Source organism: Panthera tigris, chromosome B1 (assembly GCF_018350195.1).
Source record: "Panthera tigris isolate Pti1 chromosome B1, P.tigris_Pti1_mat1.1, whole genome shotgun sequence".
NCBI classification, from domain to species: domain Eukaryota; kingdom Metazoa; phylum Chordata; class Mammalia; order Carnivora; family Felidae; genus Panthera; species Panthera tigris.
Window position 1 is genome coordinate 155,708,275 of NC_056663.1, and position 11,867 is coordinate 155,720,141.

At 34.2% G+C, this 11,867-nt stretch overlaps 1 long non-coding RNA gene across 1 annotated transcript; it reads right to left on the minus strand.

Moving 5' to 3' along the window:
• Positions 1-1,755: 1,755 nt before the first annotated feature.
• On the minus strand, positions 1,756-11,624 carry LOC122237731. Its single transcript, XR_006216351.1, has 3 exons — positions 11,469-11,624; positions 4,859-5,067; positions 1,756-1,862 (listed from the first exon to the last, which is right to left on the minus strand). It is a non-coding gene; the product is annotated as an uncharacterized LOC122237731 (long non-coding RNA).
• Positions 11,625-11,867: the final 243 nt, after the last annotated feature.

Consider the following 11,867-nt stretch of genomic DNA (forward strand, 5'->3'; position numbering starts at 1 on the left):
TCACTGCTTGATTGTGAAGCAGCTAGTTTACATGGGATAATCATGTAAAGGCATTCATTAATCACACCTCTGCCATGACCTAGGTACGGGGCATATTAGGTGGATGGACATCTAATCATCATAAAACCAATCCAGCATGGTTTGTATATACAACATGTCAGTTGTTTTATCTGGGAAGTTCCATTTGGCATTTATAGGAGAGGATGTACAATTCTTTTTCTCAGGATAAGCAAACTTTATGGCAGCCTTTATCCAGCCCACCATGCTAGTCTGACCCCCTGACCCCTAGCCAAACCTGCTATGTGTTTGGATCATTTATAGTCATATATAATTGTTCAGTAGCAAGGTGTGGGTCTTGCATCACTCAAACATGCCCTTCTATTTGCAGCATTCAAAACCAAGGAGACTACTTTTTTTTAAATTAATTTATATAAATTCAAGTTAGTTAGTAGCAGTTTCAAGAGTAGAACCCAGTGACTCATCTCTTACCTATAACACCCAGTGCTCATCCCAACAAGTGCCCTCCTTAATGCCCATCACCCATTTAGCCCATCCCCCCATCCACCTCCCCTCCAGCACCCTCAGTTTGTTCTCTCTATTTAAGAGTCTCTTATGGTTTGCCTCTCTCTCTGCTTTTAATCTTATTTTTTCTTCCATTTCCCTAATTTCATCTATTGTGTTTCTTAAATTCCACATATGAGTGAAATCATATGATATTTGTCTTTGTCTGACTGACTTATTTCACTTAGCATAATATACTCTAGTTCCATCTAAGCTAATTAATCTCTCAGTGAATTTTGGTAGAGGTTTTTTAGGAGGCTAATGATATCAATCTAAAAATGGGACAACTCTTTTCTACTATACACACAGGTTTTAGTAGTTTCTTGGTTCTATTCACTTTCATGCTACTTAGACTAACTTCTTGGTGACTAGAGGTAATACAGGTGTTGTGTCTTATTCAGCATAGTTTATGATAGCATTTAAAAATGAAACAAAATACATTTAACAAAACGTGGGCTACAAACATTGCTGGAGAAAACTAAAGAAACTTGAAAAATAAACAACATGTTAACATTTTTAAAATGTTTACAAATATGAAGGGAAGCACTTAAGGTAAAAGTAAGTATTAATGTGATATATGAAAATTATTTGAATGTCTGTATTAATTATTGACATTAATCATACTATCATATATTCTTATATTGTTTGACAAGGTCTAAGAACATGATCCAGCATTCTGAATCTCTCATATTTTATTATTCTGATATATTAGTAGAACACCTTATTAAAAATACTGCCAATTGGCTTGAGAAACAGTGTTGGCCCCAGAATTTTCTGGTAAGCAGATCTCAGGAACTAATTAATGACTGCATCTGCCTAAATGTTTTCGCACAATATTAGGCCTTCTTTAATTTCTTAGCAACCACTATAAAGAAAGGTCAAAGTCCTACTATAACAAACAAATATTCTCTAAAAATATAATTATTCATATACCAACATAACGAGAAAAATATTTTCAATGACAAAATTGAAAGACATGCTAAATCAACAGTGCACAATGGGAGTGGATGAAAATTGTAAAAGTCTATTCATCAGATTTCTAGTGAGGAATTTGTTTTCTACATGGTGTGACAGGCTGCCTTTTCCTCCACTACACATATAAATATTAACATTTCAGTCTGCTTTGGTTACCATAACAAAATATCACAGACTAGGTGGTTTATACATCAGATTTATTTTCTTACGGTTCTGGAGCCTGGAAAGTTCAAGATCAAGGTCCAGCAGGAGGTTCAGCTAAGGGGTAAGTTCTCATATTGGCTTACAAATGGTCACCTTCTTGCTATGTCCTCACGTGGCTTTTCCTAGTTGAGAGACAGAGTGAGCTCTGTGGTATTTTCTTTTTTAACTACACTAATGCTATCTAATCAAAGTCTCAATCTTCTGATGTCATTTAACCTTAATTATCTCCCAAAGGCCCTATGTCTACATACAGTCATAGAGGGCTTGGAACTTCACCAAAGAAATTTTGAGGAGAATGAAAGTCAGTCCATAACAATCACACATTGCCCTTTTGGACTTGAGAACTGACTGCATCTCTCAGTTGTTTTTCCTCTCAAAAGTTAGGGCTGTCCATATCTAGCTAGCTTAGGAAATCGCTCTTAATTCTATCTCACACATGCTTTATTCCCATTTCTGCTAGTTTTTTTTTTTTTTCCTACTGGTTTATACCTGGAGTCTATGTTTCTGCTTCATAATCTCATAATACCTGGTGTCCTAATTGTTAGCAAATTGGACTGTTTCCCTGGCTTATTTTTCATTTTAGTTTTAAATAATGCCTCTTGGAATACCCATTTAACAGAGATACACTGCAGGTTACTGGTAAAATCCAGATTACTCCAATAATCTACCAATGGTTCTAGAATACCTTACTTCAGTTCAGATCCAAGGCCTAGAAAACTCACAGGTCTGCCAAGGAGAATAAGAAAATAAAATGCTTGTGATTATTTAATCTCTCTCCAGTCTTCTCAACTACTTTCTCTCTCTTTCTTTTTTTTTTCCTTTGAACTCACATTTACACAGCCTGAGATTTCCCCATCTCTTAACCTGACTTGCTACTGTTCTGTCTTGCCCACTTGACAGCCCATGTTGAATTATCTCATTGTTCTACTTCCTCACTTGCTACTGACATTTTTTTTTTTAACGTTTATTTATTTTTGAGACAGAGACCAAGCCACCCAGGCGCCCCTGCTACTGACATTTCAAATCATCACTAATTCAACTGCTGAAACTGCTCCTTCTGTGCTTAGTTCTTGATGTTAAACACAACGCATGAACATTATTTTTGTCTTTTTTCTTATAAGAGTTTACTGTTGATTGTTCTTCAAGTTCTTTTCTCTATTATTATTATTATCATTATTATTATTATTATTTTGATAGTCTCCTGTTTTCCTCTTACTTTTTATCTGTCCCTTTTCAGAATTCTTGATTGAATCATTGTCTCAACTATTAACTATCATTCCTTCATGTTCTGTTTTTTTAGTCTTCTGCTGTTCTTACTACATTGACTCTCCTCAGAAGGCTTCATCTACATACATTTCTTTAACTGTCATGTTTAAACTGATGGGATCAGGGGCGCCTGGGTGGCTCAGTCGGTTAAGCAGCCAACTTTGGCTCAGGTCATGATCTCGCGGTCCGTGAGTTCGAGCCCTGCTTCGGGCTCTGTGCTGACAGCTCAGAGCCTGGAGCCTGTTTCAGAGTCTGTGTCTCCCTCTCTCTGACCCTCCCCCGTTAATGCTCTGTCTCTCTCTGTCTCAAAAATAAATAAACATTAAAAAAAACTATTTAAAAAAAATAAACTGATGGGATCAGATCCATATATTAAATCTAACTCCTCACTGTACATCTTAATTTAGGCTAACCCACCATATTCACAACTGACTAAACCTGTCCGCAGATCCTTATCTCTTTCACCACCTATAATCATCATTTCAAGTGTAAGAAACAACATTAACCTAGTATTTGAAGTCAGACAGTCAGAGACAATGCTAGTCATGATTCTTTCTCTTATGGTCTGAATGTTTGTGTCCTCTCACAATTCGTGTTGAAATCTTAACCCCCAAAGGTGATGGTATTAGTATATGGGGACTTCTGGAGTTGCTTTAGTCATAAGGATGACAACCTCATAAATAGGATTTTTTAAATAGGAGAGGCTCCAGAGATCTCTCTCACTGATTTCCTTATGTGAAGATACAAAAAGTGTGATCCATAAGAGATCTTTCACCTGGCACTCTGGTCTCTGATGTCCAGCCTCTGGAACTATGAAAAATACATTTCTGTTTTTTAAAAATTTCTTTGTCTGTGGTATTTTGTCACAAAAGCCCAAAAGGATTAAGACACTCTCCTTCAGCCCCTTCCAGTTGAATCAGTCACTAAGTTCTATCAATTCTACTTTTCACATGAGTCAGTCAACTTTAGGTAATTCTTGGTGTCATTATCATGGAAGTTGTCCTAATTTCTAGTTTACTAACTCACTTTTCTGTTTCTGTTCTTGCCTACCTCCAATACTTTCTTTACTGTGTAGCTCAACTAATCTTTCTAATCTAATTTGTTTTATTTCTCTGATTAAAAACCATTTGTGATTCTAAGGGCTTTCAAATGAACTCTCCATGGTGTAACATCCAGAATGCCTATGGTCTGGTTCATACTGAGACTACCAGTCTCAATTCTTACAATTGAGTTCTTACATTTTAAGCTCCTGTCATTCACTTGACATTTCTCCAACTGGATGATAGTCTCAGGTTTTCCAAACTTTTAAAATGTACTTCTGTTTGAAACACTCTCTAATACTTTTGTTTTTTAATATATTTCTACTAATCAGCTAAGACCCTTTTGAGATATTCCATATCTTCCTCTATACCCAACCCTTCCCTATGTATTCAACCATCTTGGTTTGCATATATCTTTCAACTAGCAATTACTATAATTGCTTCTTTACTCATTAATAAGAATGAAGATATATCTTGTTCATCTTTAAACCTCAATTCTTAGTACAGTGCTAGGGCAACATGGTTTGTCAGAGGCACAGATGTTAGCAAAACTCAGAACGTGAGCTCTAAACTTCCAATTGAATTCAGAAACTGAAATATGTCAGACTGAATATCTCCAATTCTACATTCTCTTCTAAATATGACTGTGAGACATCTTCCTTCATGTACTATGGTCTCTTCTCCCTCAATGTGTAACCTGCAGGGCTGGGTAGCCTCTGCCTTTCTTCCTGGAATGCTTATGCTTGGAACCTTAAACTGCCTTATACAAAGTCCAGTTACACTAAGAACATAACATTCTGTGAAAGCCACACCATATAGAGAGTCCATGTGTAGGTACTGAGGTCCATAGACTTCTAGTCTTCCCTGCTAGACAAGTAAACAAACAATCCATCAGGTGATTCTGGCTCCCAGCCATTGAGTCATTGCCAGTCTTTGGGTCTTCCTGCTATGGCATCAGACATTGTGAATCAGAAGCACGTAGTCCTCATGGTATCATTTCCGAATTCCGGACACATAGAAACTATGAGAATAATAAATGGTTGTTATTACCACCAAGTGGGAAGTGGTAGGTTCCATAATAATGGAAACTGGAACAAGAATTATGACCAATAAAAAGAAGGGGGTCAAAATTTTAAAAAGACACCAAATTATTATTCAAGACCCAAAAGGTGGGTCAAAAAGAACATATTGTATATACATTCACAACCTGAAAAATCAGGGATTATTGTAGAATAAGTAAGTACTGCTTTAATTTTCTTTCACATTTTCTTGCTATTTTCGAGGTATATTAATTTTGGTTAAGCATTGCCTTCCAGAGAAATGTTATGTTGAAATTAACAAAAAATTTTATCTGTAAATGATCTAATATATGTATCAAGATAATACATACTCAGAGGGTAACTTATACACTTACTGATTCTAGCCATAAAAGTCAACCTGACAAGCTGCAGAAGATTTTAACTGGTTAAATCAATCAATCAATCAATCAATCAAAAGAAACACTCAAAGATTTGGGTTTTGTTCAATAGTTAAGATTTTTTTTCTCTTGAGTGTTGTCAAAATTCCCAATTTTGTTGGAAAACACAGTTCAATATGTCCTCTTATAGGGAGGAAAAAAAAATCCTGAATTTTGTCTTAATCTTTTTCAGTTCATTTTCCCATAAATGTATGGGGCAATTTTAATATCAATAAAAAATAAAATCAATCAACTTTTGTGTAAGTTGACAGTTTTGCTTAAACTCAGAAGTTATCTTGTTTTTCCAAACAGGAAGAAAAAATAATAACGAGTCATGTGAGTTTTTCAAGTGACTTGCAAATAAAAAAGAAAAATATTCTATCTTCTTTGATCTGTAACTTTACAGAGACATGATATTTTTGCCTTTAATAATTTAATTTCATATCATTATATAATAACATAATTGTGTATGTAATAATAGGAATACTTAAATAGAAAAATTGGAAATTATTCACTGAAAAATATAAATTATATATGATAATTTCAAATAAGTATATCAAGACATTCCTCTGACCTTTAAATGAAAATTTCTTTGAAAATTTAAGCTTTGAAAAATAGTTTTAAGACAATGTACATTTATTTGAAATAAATATAAAGGAAAAATTTACTTATTATCCTTCCGTTTCAACAAATAAAATGTTTTTACTTTTATATTTATTTTTGGTCACAGTCTCTAAATATTCATCTATTCATCAATTATAAATAGCTGGAATTCTGGAAGTTATAACTTTTACTATGTTTAGTTATATTTATGGCATGCTATTGCTTTGTTAAATGTATCCATTCTTATATTTATAATTTAAAATTATTTCAAATGATACCATTTTCCGGACAAATTAGCCAAAATTAAATACAATTCACATACTATTGAATATTTAGGGCATTTTTCATTTTAATAATATGCTAAAACATTTTTATACATATGCTTTTTTACCATTCCTTTGAACGTTTTCTTAGAATGTTTTCTAGAAGTGACAACATGTGTGTCATACATGTGAAAATGCTTCGTGACCCTTGACACATGTTAATGTACTGCTCTTTAGAATGATTGCTCAAGGTCACTGACAAATTATGTGTTTTAAGATGACTGAAGCTTTGCGGGCATAGTATTTTTAAGGAATACTGTTAATTTTAAAATGTGTGAAATTAGATCTGTTCTTATTTAATTGAAAACACTTCTCATAATTTTTAAATCTTAGGACTCTAAGAGTTGACTTTTTATATATTCTTCATGTGTAATCTCAATGGTTCCATAAATCACATAGTTAAAATTCCTGGTTGTAGAGTTAATCAGAACCTTACCTGAACCCTACCTTTTTCATGCAGTAGCTTGTAACGTATAAATTAATTGATCCCATTCAATTTCAGGTCTGTTATCTTTAAAATGAGGATAAAAATATTTACTGTTCCCTTAGTGTCAAAAAGACAGAATAGGATAAAATACATAAAACCCTGTACAATGCCTGAATAGAATATACTCAGGAAATATCACCTATTATTGTTATTATTATCATTTTTCCTTCGCAGACAATTTGGATTACAATATGTTCAAAAAATGAACATATATGGCTTGTGGTCACTGTAACTGTGTTAGCTAGTATGGTGCTTGGCACCTAGTAAATCCTCTGTACATAATTGCTAAGTGACTAAAAAAGTGAATGCACACACATGATAAACACTAGCACTTCATGTATACTTGTTAAAGAACATTTTAATCAAGCTTATTTTTCAGATTAATTCCTCAATTTAATATGGTCTACATAGAAGTAAAATCGATACTTAAAAGCTATATTATGGAAATGATCTAATTCTCATTTTAATCTACATGATTAATCGAGACTTTATCAGGGATAAGCTTACTATTGAAGCTTTATTAAACACAGATTGTGTACAACTCTGTGAAAATCAGATTAGCATTAAAAACTCCGTATCATAATTTGGACTTTATCCCTACAATCTTAAAATTAAATTTCTGCATAAAATATCCTGCAACAAAAATTAGAAGTTTTAAAAATCCGTAATTTCTAAGGAGAGCATGTATAATTTTATTATGTTAGCCTTTTATGGAAGATACTTTAACATTTATTGTTATCAAGAACTTCATTCAGAGCTGTTTTATTTGGAGTAGGCTTTGGATTCAGTCCAATCTATCTACAATTTCTATAAAAGCAGTGAAAACTACTACCATTGCAATTGCTTGATTGTAGTCCCATTATAATGGGATTAACATAAAATGTCTAGAGAAACATTTCAAAGTAATAAGTTTTACAGAGTAATACGATTTGTAGCTGTCGGTCACCAAAGAAATGCTATGCCAACCAGCAATATTACATTAGAATAGTGTTTTCTCATTTAGAGCTTAAGAAATTGTTAACTAAATACCCTCATCTTATCTCATTTTTAACCATTTGAGAGAAAGAAAAATGAATAAAGAGACGATGTTACAACTACAGGTCTTTATAAACCTTCATATTTAAAACAGAACAAGTTTTCATTAAAAACATTTTAAATGCATGCAAAAAAAGCTTCTTTTTTCTTTCTTTTTTAAAAAAATTATTTTGATAGAGAGAGAGAGAGAGCACACAAGACAGTAATCATGATTAGGGGAGGGGCAGAGAGAGAGAGGGAGAAACAGATTCCCAAGCAGGCTCTGTGCTGTTAGCGCAGAGCCCGAGGCAGGGCTCGAACTCACGAACCGTGAGATCATGACCTGAGCCAAAATCAAGAGTCAGTCAGATGCTTAATGAACTGAGCCACCCAGGCATCCAAAAATTTCTTTTTTCATATAGGTAATACGTAAACTATTTTGTAAAATTTATTTAAATAAAGACCATTTAATGGCTAAGTGCAAGTCATACAAAAATGTATATAACCTAAAATTAATTTGGAAATAATTTGGAAAACAGTGCAATCATATATTTGTAGGATATTTTCTTCTAGGAATGTATTGTTTGTTTCCTAAATTTTGAAGTGAAGATGTTTAAATTATGAGTACATGAGATGGAAAATTTTATGTTTAAGGTGTAAAGTCATTCGTGTCAAGGGGGAAAAGCACAGGAGAAAGGTAAGATTAGAAGAGAGAGAAGCAAGAACATTGGAAAGAGAAGTTTGGTTATGGGCTTTGGAAGGAAAATAGCACAGATCAGACCAAGAAGAACTGGCTTGAATTGTTTTTCCTTGTCTGCACTCTTTTATGTGAAGGAAGGAAAAAAAGAAAAGAGGTAAGTAATGTCTTAGAGTACATATTAACATAGCTCAGCTAGGGGCACCTGGGTGGCTCAGTCGATTGAGTGTCCAACTTTGGCTCAGGTCATGATCTCACAGTTTGTGGGTTCAAGCCCTGCATCAGGCTCTGTGCTGACCTCTTGCTCAGAACCTGGAGCCTGCTTCAGATTCTGTGTCTCCTTCTCTCTCTGCTGGTCCCCTGCTCACTCTTTGTCTCACTCTGCTTCTCAAAAATAAATAAATGTAAAAAAAAAAAAAAAAAAGAAAAAAAATTTTAAACATAGCTCAGCTAAAGGACTTGTGTAATTTGAGGATGGTCCCAGGAAAGTAGGTCAGATAACAGGAAGACACTTAATGACTGATCTGGTGTAAGGGAGAAAATGAGACTAACCCAAGGCCTATTCAGAAGAGACATAACCAGTGCCAGAGAATTGCCTCTTGTCATTCTAGGTGGGAAAAGAGCGTGAAGTTAGCTGTAGCTAAATCTCTTAGAAAATACAGAAAATTCTTAAAAACTGAAGCTAGGGTTATATAATTGGGTAAGAATAAGTTTTCTTACTTTGAAAACAATCTGAATACAGTGAGATCTGACAACACCTGGGAGTACAAGTTATTTAACTTGAAATAATTTTAATAATTGAAAAATAAAAAAGGAGTCTTATTTAAAATAGTATTGAAAACATAGTTTTGTATTAAAAAATATTAGAAAGAAATATCTATGAGGATTTGTGCATGAGGGGAGCAATATTTTCTAAGCACAAAAAACTCTGGGAGATATTGAAAAGAAAATTTTATATAAATAAATGTTACAGGGGCGCCTGGGTGGCGCAGTCGGTTAAGCGTCCGACTTCAGCCAGGTCACGATCTCGCGGTCCGTGAGTTCGAGCCCCGCGTCGGGCTCTGGGCTGATGGCTCGGAGCCTGGAGCCTGTTTCCGATTCTGTGTCTCCCTCTCTCTCTGCCCCTCCCCCGTTCATGCTCTGTCTCTCTCTGTCCCAAAAATAAATAAAAAATGTTGAAAAAGAAATTAAAAAAAAATAATAATCAATCAATAAATAAATAAATAAATGTTACAAATGCAAATGATACATATCATTTTGTGATGAGATGACTTGGTACTTGATTTTTACTGATTATTTTTTTTTTCCATCTTTTTATTACCTTTATTTTTTTTTATTTTTTTTTTATTTTTTTATTTTTTTTTATTTTTTAATATATGAAATTTACTGTCAAATTGGTTTCCATACAACACCCAGTGCTCATCCCAAAAGGTGCCCTCCTCAATACCCATCACCCACCCTGCCCTCCCTCCCACCCTGCCCTCCCTCCCACCCCCCTCAACCCTCAGTTTGTTCTCAGTTTTTAACAGTCTCTTATGATTTTTACTGATTATTAAAACACTTTGTAAATGTTTTTCAATTCATTTCTTTATAAAGAATTGAGATATCATTTAAATTAATAGGCCTCTGGGTGTTGTATGTAAGCCTATGTGACAATAAATTATATTCATAAAAAACAAAAAATGTACTATTAAAAATAAATAAAAATAAATTTATAGGCCTCTAACATTATACAATGTTAAATAAATAGCATCATATATGTACTCTTCTTGCCAAAATGTTTAATCTAAATTCAGTGAAGCGCACATCTAATGTCTAATTTGGAGAAAATAATAGAGGATACAAAAGGAAGTTAAAGTTCAAAAGATTAACAGGTTAATATTTACGTCATGACAAAAAAAAAAAAAGAGAGAGAGAGAGAGAGAGAGAGAGAGAGAGAGAAAGAGGCTCATGATTAAAAGATACTAGGGGAGCCTGGGTGGCTCAGTTGGTGAAGTGCCCAACTGATTTCAGTTCAGGTCATGATCCCATGGTTCTTGAGTCTGAGCCCCATATGCAACTCCTCACAGACAGTGCGGAGCCTGAGATTTACTCTCTCCCTCCCTCTCTCTCTGCACCCCCCCCCTTGCTTGTACTCACTCTCTGTCTCTCTCAAATAAACATTTTCAAAAAATAAAAATAAATAAAAGATACTGAAAAGACATAGCTAGCAAATATAATCCATCATTCTTAAATATATTCTGATTTAAACAAGTTATAAAAAAACATTTGGGGGACAATTGGTCAAATTAAATGTTTTCTGGGACTATTATAGCTAATTCCTTTATCAGTAATGGTATTATGTGAATTCATGGAAAATACTTCAAAATATAAAACTATCTCCTTAAAAACTTTGATTAGAAAGTAAGGAAACTATCCAATGAAAACTAAAGAAAAAATAAAACTCTGGAAAAGGGAGAAACTTCTAAATTTTTAATAGGTTTTCTCAGTCAAATACAATAAGGTTAGATATGGAAATGACAGAGATTGTCAGCACCCCCATTTAAACTTATAGCCTTACAGGTTTAGCCTGCTGTAGACAACTTCTGTGACATTTGTATCTTTGTCAATTATATTTCTTTAGGGGGGGGGGTGAATATCTCTTCCTGCGCATGAAGCTGACCAGAACTGCTACAGAATTAATAACTCCTGGAGCAGCCTTCAAAATAATGAAAATTAATGTTAATAGCACAGTTCCTTTGACCCTTAAGAGGAATAATGCTGGCGGTTTTATACCATTTCCCAAGTTTCCTATTAAGTTTCAGTGGCCCATTGAAGTAATTGGTTTAATAATACCCTTTACCTGTCTTCCTTTTTTTATATATTAATCTCCATTTCCCTGCAGGATTGCAGATGAGTCATTGTCTCTAGGTCTGAATCTGTGAAAACCCAGGAAAGATTTGATATCAGAACTGGCCCTAAGAGCAAATTCTCAAGATAGGATTTTGGGTTGGATCCTGGGTTGGCCAGATGGCAAAGACTGCTGTGTTGCTGGTAAATGGGATGGTAAGAGTGTGTCAAGCCTGGCATATTGTAACATCACAATGACTATGACTGTCATCTATGGAGATTTGGAATATGATATACATAGAGAGAAAATGCATTGGCTTACCTAACGTCTCTAGAATTTGAGAGATATGGTGGCAATAGTAACGATAAGGTCTGAAGAATTGGTTGGTTTATACTGTTCAGTGCCATAAAT